Source organism: Drosophila novamexicana, unplaced genomic scaffold (genome assembly GCF_003285875.2).
Source record: "Drosophila novamexicana strain 15010-1031.04,08,12 unplaced genomic scaffold, DnovRS2.1 tig00001353-arrow-arrow-pilon, whole genome shotgun sequence".
NCBI lineage: Eukaryota > Metazoa > Arthropoda > Insecta > Diptera > Drosophilidae > Drosophila > Drosophila novamexicana.
In genome coordinates, this window is record NW_020824851.1 from 230,970 (window position 1) to 240,664 (window position 9,695).

The window sequence follows — 9,695 nt, forward strand, 5'->3', positions numbered from 1 at the left end:
ACCATCCCCCCCCCCACGCACACACACACACACACACATAATTATTACAGCGTACAATTATTTTCATATTAATTAATTAATTGTAATTAAAAATTAAATTTAGTTACGCGCCATCTTTTTTTTTTGCTAAATTCTAGCTACAAATTAATCGTAATTAATTTTAGTTGCCTTTTTTTTGTTTAATTTTAATTAATTATCTAAATATTGTAATTATTTTAATTATTTTAAGTACCCTTTTTTTTGCTATATTTTACTTTTTATTGCGTAAGTTTTGTTTTTGTAAATAACTAATTTTAGTGTGTACAAAAAAAAAAAGAAGAAGCAAATTGGCATAAAAATAATCAAGCAGAAAATTTAATTTACTAAAGAATTTTAACGCTAAATTAAAAGCAACAACAACAGTTAACAGGAGCTGAAATTGTTTGGCTCGGCGCGCCGACGCATTGAATACCCTTGCCGAAAATTGTTATATGCAGCGATTGTTCCAATATGAACGCTATATATGCTATATATATGCCGAGAAATTAGAACCAATTCCCAGGCAACATTTCAATTGGCTTCAAACTGATTAAAGTCTTCTTTTTTAACTGATATCTGTAGAATCCGATCAAGTATATATATATATATGCGTTACATATTGGCTGACATAGCTGGCATGCCCGCAGCAAGGGTATTAAAGATGAAGAAGAAGAAGCAACAACTCAGAAGTAAATGAAAACAAACGAAATTCAGACGATTGTAAGAGAAAGCTTTAAAAACAAAAACAACCCACACACACACACACACAGATGAATTTGTTGTCATGGCCAAAAAAATATATATATATAACTGCAAACTGGGCGTGGCCAGCCCACAGAATTGAGTTAACAAACGGGAACTAATCAAATGTGTAATTCTTTTTATATACATATATTTAGCTCATAAATTTATGCCTAAAACATTTAATCTATAAACTAGTTATAGCAATTAATTATACACACACACACACACGTATATATATACATAATGTTTTTTTTTTTTTTTGGGAAATTGAAAATTCTTGTGATATGAAAAAACAAAATTTTAATAAATTGTTAAAAACTGCTGATCGCATATAAAGAATTATATATATATATATAGCTATATAGATATGCATATATATATATATAAATATATATTATGTAGTATATTTACAAGAACAACAACAACAATTATATCTATACACAATATACATATATACAATATATTTATGTACAAGAGATGTTTTTTTCTTCGTGCAAACGATTTGCAAGCAAAACTTTACAGATATATAGATATATATATTTATATATATATATATATATATATATATATATATATGCACGAGCCCCCAAATATGTATGTATATATATATACATATACATATATGTGCAGATATATACATATATATATATATATTTAAAACAGTATTTTTATATATTGAAGGAAAAGAAAACGTGAAAAAAAAAAAACAAAACAAAAGTAAAACTGAACAAGAAATAAAAAGTTTATTCAATTAACATGAAAATTGCACTGTTTTCTTTTTTTGTTACCCCTCAAAATGGGCTAAAAGGGTATATTGGTTTTGTGCAGACGCATGCAACTGGCGGCAGGCAGGACGAGAAGCTGTTGTGAACTCGGCAACTTCAAAAGCTAAAAGGCCGGAAAGTAAAAATCTATATACCATGCGCAGAAGTTCATATCTGAACCGATTTTCTTGCTATCGATAAATATCGATTTGGAGATTTGACTCTCTCGAGGATTACATGAGCTTGACAAGCTGCTTCAAGCTTAGAAGCTACGCGAACTAGAGGCTTAAAAGCTAAAATAATTCCATTTGGATGTTATCGATAAGTATCGATTTTAAGATATGGTTGTTTGGGCATATTTCGAGGATTAGCTCACGTAGATAAGTTCATTCGAAGACGGAAACAACAAGAGTTAGAAGCATAGTCGTTAAAATCTATTTACCAACCGCAGAGGTTCTTATCTAAACCCATTTTCATGCTATCGATAATTATCGATTTTTAGTTTTGATTTGTAAGCCATAATTCGAGAATTGGAAGAACTCAATGAGCTCATTTGAAATCGAAGACTACGAAACCTAGAAGCTTGAATGTTAAAATGATGCCATTATTATGTTATCGATAAATATCGATTTTGAGATTTGATTCGTTAAGCATAACTCGAGAATAAAACAAACTAAATGGGCTCATTTAAACTCGCATACTTCAGGGACGTGAAACGAACGAGTTTTAATCAAAACTTATTTTCATGATATCGATAAAAATCGATTTGGGAATATCGATAGGAGGTAGATGCACTTTAATTCGTATGCAGATTCACGTTTAGTATATGTGGCAGAGGAATGTCTTACTTCTTGGATTCATTCCATTCCATTTCAGCCGAAAGTGGAGAAGAAAACAATTTTGGAGGTATCGCCACTTGTCTGGGGCTAGGACAAGAGGAAGCGAGAAAGAGGAAGCTGCAGTCGTGAAATGTTTTTTTACCCTGAACCCAATAAAAATGGGTGTAAATGGGTATATTGTATTTGAGCAAAAATATATGTAACAGGCAGAAGGAAGCATCTCCGACCCCATAAAGTATATATATTCTTGATCAGCATCAATAGCCGAGTCGATCTAGCCATGTCCGTCTGTCCGTCTGTCTGTATGTATGAACGCAAGGATCTCAGAACCTATAAGAGCTAGAGATGAAATTTTAGATGTAGGTGCTCCTAGTGCCCGCGCAGATCGAGTTTGCTTCCGATAATCGATAACTTACTCCGTTTCCAAGCAATCGATGAAAATCGATATCGATATCCTGTTTTTTGGGCAATTTTGGTAAATAATAGGAGCTAGAGTCACCAAACTTGACATATAGCTTCTAAAATAGAATATATATATGCATTTGATGTTGGAAGAAGAGGGTTCAGGGTATGCCCTAGTCGGGAGCTCCCGACTAGAAGCTCTTACTTGTTATTTTTTGTTGTTTAACACTTTTTCTTATTTGTCTTTTGCACTGGTTCGTAAACGTTCTCGCATGCAGTTCGGCCATTTTGTTGGACAGTGTGCGGGGCCCCGTTAATCATTTGGCACTTGTACAACAAGTCAACAGCTCGCTTGGCCCTTATGCAATTGCCAATCGGCTGATCGCGCCGATCACGCTACTCAACAGGTATTATGTGATCAGATCAAACAGATCGCTGCGCTGTGTTACACAGTTTTATATACATTTTTGTTTCTTTCATTCCGTTATACAATCTAGCTAGAAAATAGCAAATCGGAAAGCAATGCAAAACAAACTCTGCGGCCATAAAGACGTCCGACTTCGGGCTGTCCGCTTGAACGCGGCTATGGGAAGAGCTCGACTCGAAAGTTTTGGTATGTGCCTTCTCTTGGCCCTTGGGTATTACGACCAACCAAGTTTCTGGCCGTAAATGTTGAGTAACTTATTCTATATGCTCGAATGTGGTCTTCTTAAGCTAGTTATAGAGACCCGACCCGAACTCAATGCCTAGAAGAACTAAAGCTACAAAATTGGTCACACATGAGATATGTACATACGATCTAGTCTAGACTAGTCCGATATATGATCGTATCCAAGCCGACCTTCAAAGAGGAAGGCTTACAGAAAAGATTATAATTTGAAATAAAGTTATATGAAATAAGGAATAGATCTTAATAAACTCGTAACTGGAAAGTTTGATCAACATATCTGCGGTATATAACATATTTCTTATGCATAAGATTTTCTTCTTTCTGTTCATACCGTTTGAGAATATATAGTATACATATATACTACTCTACCTTTGAATCGTGCCTTACCTAAGATAGGGATTATTTTCCTTAGAAATAATGGTTATATTCACGTCAGATCAGACCAAGATACTTGATATGATATATTTGATAGCTTTGTTTGGGGTATTATAGTTTTGGCATCGATCGTGTGACGCATAAAAGAAGTTGCCTTCAAAAAGGTATAATTTGTGTATTCTTGATCATAATCAAGAGGGTACTTATATATATAATATATATAACATATCTGCAAAGTCATATGAAATTGAGATATCGTATGTCTGCTTTAGGATTGATCAATGCAGCTGTAGAACATTATTTTACTAGGGTTATATATATATATATATATATATATAATATATCTCATATCAAATCACACTTTTATACGATATGGATGCTATAGGAAAAGTCGGTGCACTTCTAAGCCATAATTCTACAAGCCTATATATATCTAGTATAGCTACAAAGTCGAGTCAAATCGTGCTATTATATGATATGGCTGCTGTAGGAACAATTCAAAAAGGCCATATATATATATATATATATATATAACATATCTGCACAGTCCATATAAAATTGGGATATTTTATAAGGATTAATCGCGTTCTACTCAAGCTATATATATATATAAAACATAACTGCCAAGTCATATCAAATCGTGTTATTATATCATGTGTCTGTTCTGGAAACAATCGCTGCATTCCTTAGCCATAATTTCGGTAGAGTATTTAATCTTCGGCTTGGCGTGTGTAGAATTTCTGCTCTTCTGTTTGTTTTATGATCTTTTGTTCTGTTGAAAACTTGTCAGCTACCGCTTGGTGCCCCTCCCTCTCTTCGCTTCACCTACGCTCCACCAAGAAAGGCTTTTTGGCTTTGGCTGTGCAATTTATCTATCTATCTATCTATCTATCTACCTATGTATCTACCTATGTATCTATCTATTTGTCTATGATGGATCTGTTGCTCTGATCTTGTGATCTTGTGCTTATTGCGTGTGTCATTTTGGCCAGCTCATCGCACTTCAGCTGCGGTCTGTGTGCGTGTGTGTGTGTGTGCGTGTGTGTGCGTGTTTAGTTTTCCTTTTCGTTTCGTTTCGTTTGGCTTTGCTTCTGGTTCTGTGTCTCAGTTCTGGTCAATTCGCATGGCATATTTTTCGTAAATTTTATTTATTTTTTTTTTTTAGTTTTTTTCTTTCTTCTTCTTCTTTTTGTCGGTTATCGCGCAGCGTTCTGCGCTATGACTAAGCCGCTAAATTCTATAATGCTTGTATTTTTAAAACGTTTAAAAATAAAGTGCTCTCGCCGACGTCGACGTCGCTGCCGCTGCGATGTGCACGTCAACGGGTGGGGCGTGGCAGGCGGGGCGGAGCGGGGCGGGCTGCGACGTTCAATGCGGCAGTCACTCATTGTGCATAGTTGATATTTTTGCAAAGCACACACGCACACACACACACTTTAACTAACTGTGTGTGTGTGTGTGTGTGTGTGTGTGTGTGTGTATGTGTTGTTGTGATTGCTGCCAAAGAATGTTTCGACGTGCAAGAAGTTTCGTCAAAAGAGACCAACAAATGCCCTACGAATATACTCACATACATAGGGACACACACACGCACACACACACACACACACACACATGCGCACACTTATATATCCTTTATTTGAGGGCAACTAAGAAACTTCCTTTGTTTTGCTTTTATCGCACATTTATCGCCTACTTATCTTCCAGCGCACAAAACTTTCGGTTCACAGAAAACGAGAGAGCTCGTCCTGCAAACGGATTTGAACCGCAACGGTTCGAGTTCAACATATAGTCTATCTATTCTATTCCTTTCTTTTACACCCTGAATCCAGCCTCGAGCCAAAGCGCACCCAAATCAGAACCAATCCTCATGTTTTTATTAAGATAAAGTGGCAGGAAAATGGGTTTGAACCAGCGAACATATTTTCTCTGCTCCTGTTAGCTGGCATTCAGACAGTAAGTATCGCCTGGGAGTTATATTTGCGATAGTAAATGCATTTGTTAAGATATTTTAAGAATTGTTCTCGCCTGGACGATAAAATTGCGATAGCAAGAAAACCAATTGCTGCCGACAAAGAGCAGGCAGATTTAAGCTGCCCATGTACCCTGGAGGCAACGAAAATCTATCGCCTAGCAGATACATTTGCGATACTCACGAAAAGACTTGAATTGTTTGTGTGTTCAGGTCTTGCCTATCACCAAGCTATCCGCAAACTATCTTCCTGGCGATAGGGCAACACACTCACACATGCACACGCTACACCTGTGACTATTGGCCTGGCTGTATACGCTTTTAAATCTGGGCAGCATCTAAATTCAATACACCAATGACCGACCCCCCGCCCCCTCCCACCGCTCCCACACACACAAGACGATTTTCTTTGATTTATTTCGTGTTGCTGAGCAGCAAATTTTCTTGTGACTTTTGTGCTGCCACGTGACAAACATTGGCGCAAGACAACACAACCACCAAATGACAACACCAACCGCCCCGCCCCCGCGCCCGCCCCGCCCCTTAGCTGCTGCACCCCGTTGATCATGTGCATCGCCGGGTGAGCGTTGATTTTCCTTTCTTTTTTTTCTCGTTGCACTTGCATCAAATGCAGCCAATTGCAAAGTTAACAAACAGCCAAGTCTAGGCGCTGAGAAGGGGGGGGGGGGGGGGGGGGGGGGGGGGGTGACGAGATGATGGGGTAGGTTCTGCTAAGGGGTGCGGCAAAAGCACACCTGAGTGCATTTGGCAAGGTCATTGATATTATGCACACGAGTTTAATTTGCTTATATTAGTTGATTTTCATTTTAAAACAAAAATATATATTACTAGTGTGTATTGCCCGGCTTTGCTCGGTTGCCCATGCTAGACTGTAACCCCATTGACGTACTTGTAGAGACTAGGGAAGGGTACGGGGATCAATTGATCAATCAATCCCTATCCGTAAACTTCTTCCCTTTGCCCCACACTATATACCATATGTATGCAAAATGAATTCTTGACTTGGCTTTTTATTATCAGATTTTCACCAAAGCGGGTGAAATGGGAAACGGGCGAAACTGGAAACGAACGGAACTTTAAACGGGTGGAAAAGGGAAACGGGTGAAATCGGAAATGGCTGGAAATGCAGCGAGCTATAGATTAGTTGATCTTCTCTAAAATGCGAAAGATTCATTTTCTCAAATACATCTTAAACTGAGCGAATAAGAGACAATCATGATTCCTTTCCACCAATCTTTCACCTTCACGAGTGGAACTCTCCATAACTGGGACTTAGCCACCCAGCTCTTAGAGTCTAAGTCAAACAATTGGTGATGAATGAGTATTGCTTATGTCATATGTGACACTGAATATCAGATTACTATTGGGGAGGATCAGTGATCAGTATTGAACAGTTTCAGTGATCATCTAAAAGCGAATTACATTTGGCTATTCTTATAAAATGAATATCAGAAACATAGAGAGGATCAGTGTTCAGTATTAAAGAGCATCAGTAATCAGTATCAAAGAGGATCAATGATCATTACTTATCATATGTTAATTTAAAAAAGCATGTTAGAAGATTACTGATCAGTATTAAAGAGAATCCTTATTGAAAAGGATCATTGATTAGCTTATCAATATTATAGAGGATCAGGGATCAGCTGATCAGTATCAAAGAGGATCACTGATAAACTGAGTAGGTATAACCTTTCTTTATTCCTATAAAGTGATAGATAGATAGTTAGAGAGGATCAGTGATCAGTATTAAAGAGAGAATTATAAGCTGAATGAAATTCCGCATGTTAATTCTTATCAAAAAGTTATCAGAAAAAGAGCGAGAGCGAGTATGATCAGTATCAGTGATCAGCTGAATGAAAATGACTTCTTAATTTAAACTGTCTTATAAGAGGATCACTAATCTGTATTACAGAGGATCCTTATTAAAAATGCTCAGTCATTTGTGTGTCATTTGGAAAATTTAAATATGAGAAGGAGAAGATCAGTGATCAGTATTTAAGAGGATCGGTGATCAGCTGAAAATGAAATGTGTCTCTATCGATATCTTGGGCCATGCTCCCCTAACAGCACGCATAGCTGATGATTCAGTTATATATGTGTATATACATATATATTTATAGATAAAGATATGCACTTGTAGCTATCGGGCAGACTGATCAGCACTCGACGAGGATCGTTTCGCGGATGATGCATGGCCCGGCTCATGGTAATTGGCAAATAAATCGATTGTTTATTGTGCGTTTTATGGTATAAGAGTTATTGGTTCCACTTGAGTATGTCTCCCGCTGATCAACTGGCTGTGTCCGGGCCTATTTGGACAGAGCAAAGTGAGCGGATCGATCAATGACCAAATGGACAAATATATGCTCCATCGATGTCGACTTCGCTCCAGGAATCTATATATAAATATGTGTGCGTGTCCGGGAGCATGCAAAACCCGATCGCACAGATCCATCAATGTGGCGATAATGTCCATATCTGAACAATAAGTGGTTTGTCATAAACGATTTGCTAACGTTTCGTGAGTCCAAACAATAAATTCTCAAGAATTTGTGCTTCTTTTTTTATTGGATGGCACTTCTATGCCATTTCCCCTAACGACCTAGATAAATAATGATAATCGTATATATATATGCATGTATATATAATCATAATCGTATTAATCATTCTCAAGTGGCGTTCACTAATTTTGGTGAGCCGAGCGCTCTGTGACATATTTTTTAAATCGATGCTCTTCAAATAATTAATGAAAATAAAAACTGAACAAAAAGTAAAAGGAAAATCAAACAAAGACACTAATATATATATATAGTATCTGGAGCTGGTTGAAATATTGTGTAAGGTCGCCGTTATCTTGACAGCGGATAAAAATCGCGAGTGTTCTAATCAATGAACCCAGCCAAATGGTACGATTCTGTTGTACTTTTTTAGTATACCCTGTGCTCCGACGACGTAGGGCTATGATGTGCTTATACTAATGTATGCCAAAGCTTGGGCAGAAAGCTGTTCTCAACTGTATTCTATGTTTGAAAAGTGTTTTTTTCTTTTAAGCAATTCGATTTTGCTATATACTATAAATATATATATATATATATATATAAAGCTCAAAGAGAATTATATTTCGACCGACTTTTAGATGAAAATAATATAATGCTTGCGTTAAGTTTACTGAATAATATAATATAATAATTATGATGAACTAATATCAATTATTTACGAAAATATAATATCTATAGTGATATAATTTTAACTATGCCTGAATAATATAGAAACTATAATGATATGACATAATCTATCCCTGAATAATAACTTTCAAGATCTAACATCAAGTAATCCTGATTAACATAATAACTATAATGAAATGATATAATTTATCCCTGAATAGTAACTATAATACATAATATTATAACTATAATGATATAATATCAACTTAAGCACATTCAAGAGATTATATTTCCTAGCTACCAGACGAGAAAGTACTTACTATATAAAATTTCAGGATATTTTTAGATGTTAACTCACCACTTTATGAACACACATCCTCCCATCGCAATGCGTTCCTGTAATATTATTATATTATTGGCTATCCCGAACAGATATTCCATTCGATTTCAAGATCTCCAACTTTGATTGAGTGTAGAGGGTAATACGTATTCGTGGCGTATTTCTGCCTGTGGCTTTTCCTTTGAAATTGATAACCATTTATGGCACGATTTTCGCCACGTTGTACTTGGGGCCCGTTCGAGCTTAGGGCCCGTTGAGGGGACTTATAAATAGCTTGGCACGAACTGTTTGTCGGAGAGAAATAATGCGAGAATAAATAGTACGAATCGAAATGATCGATGAATTGACGTGCAAATCTATTTGCGTTACGTAGTACAAAAGCTAAG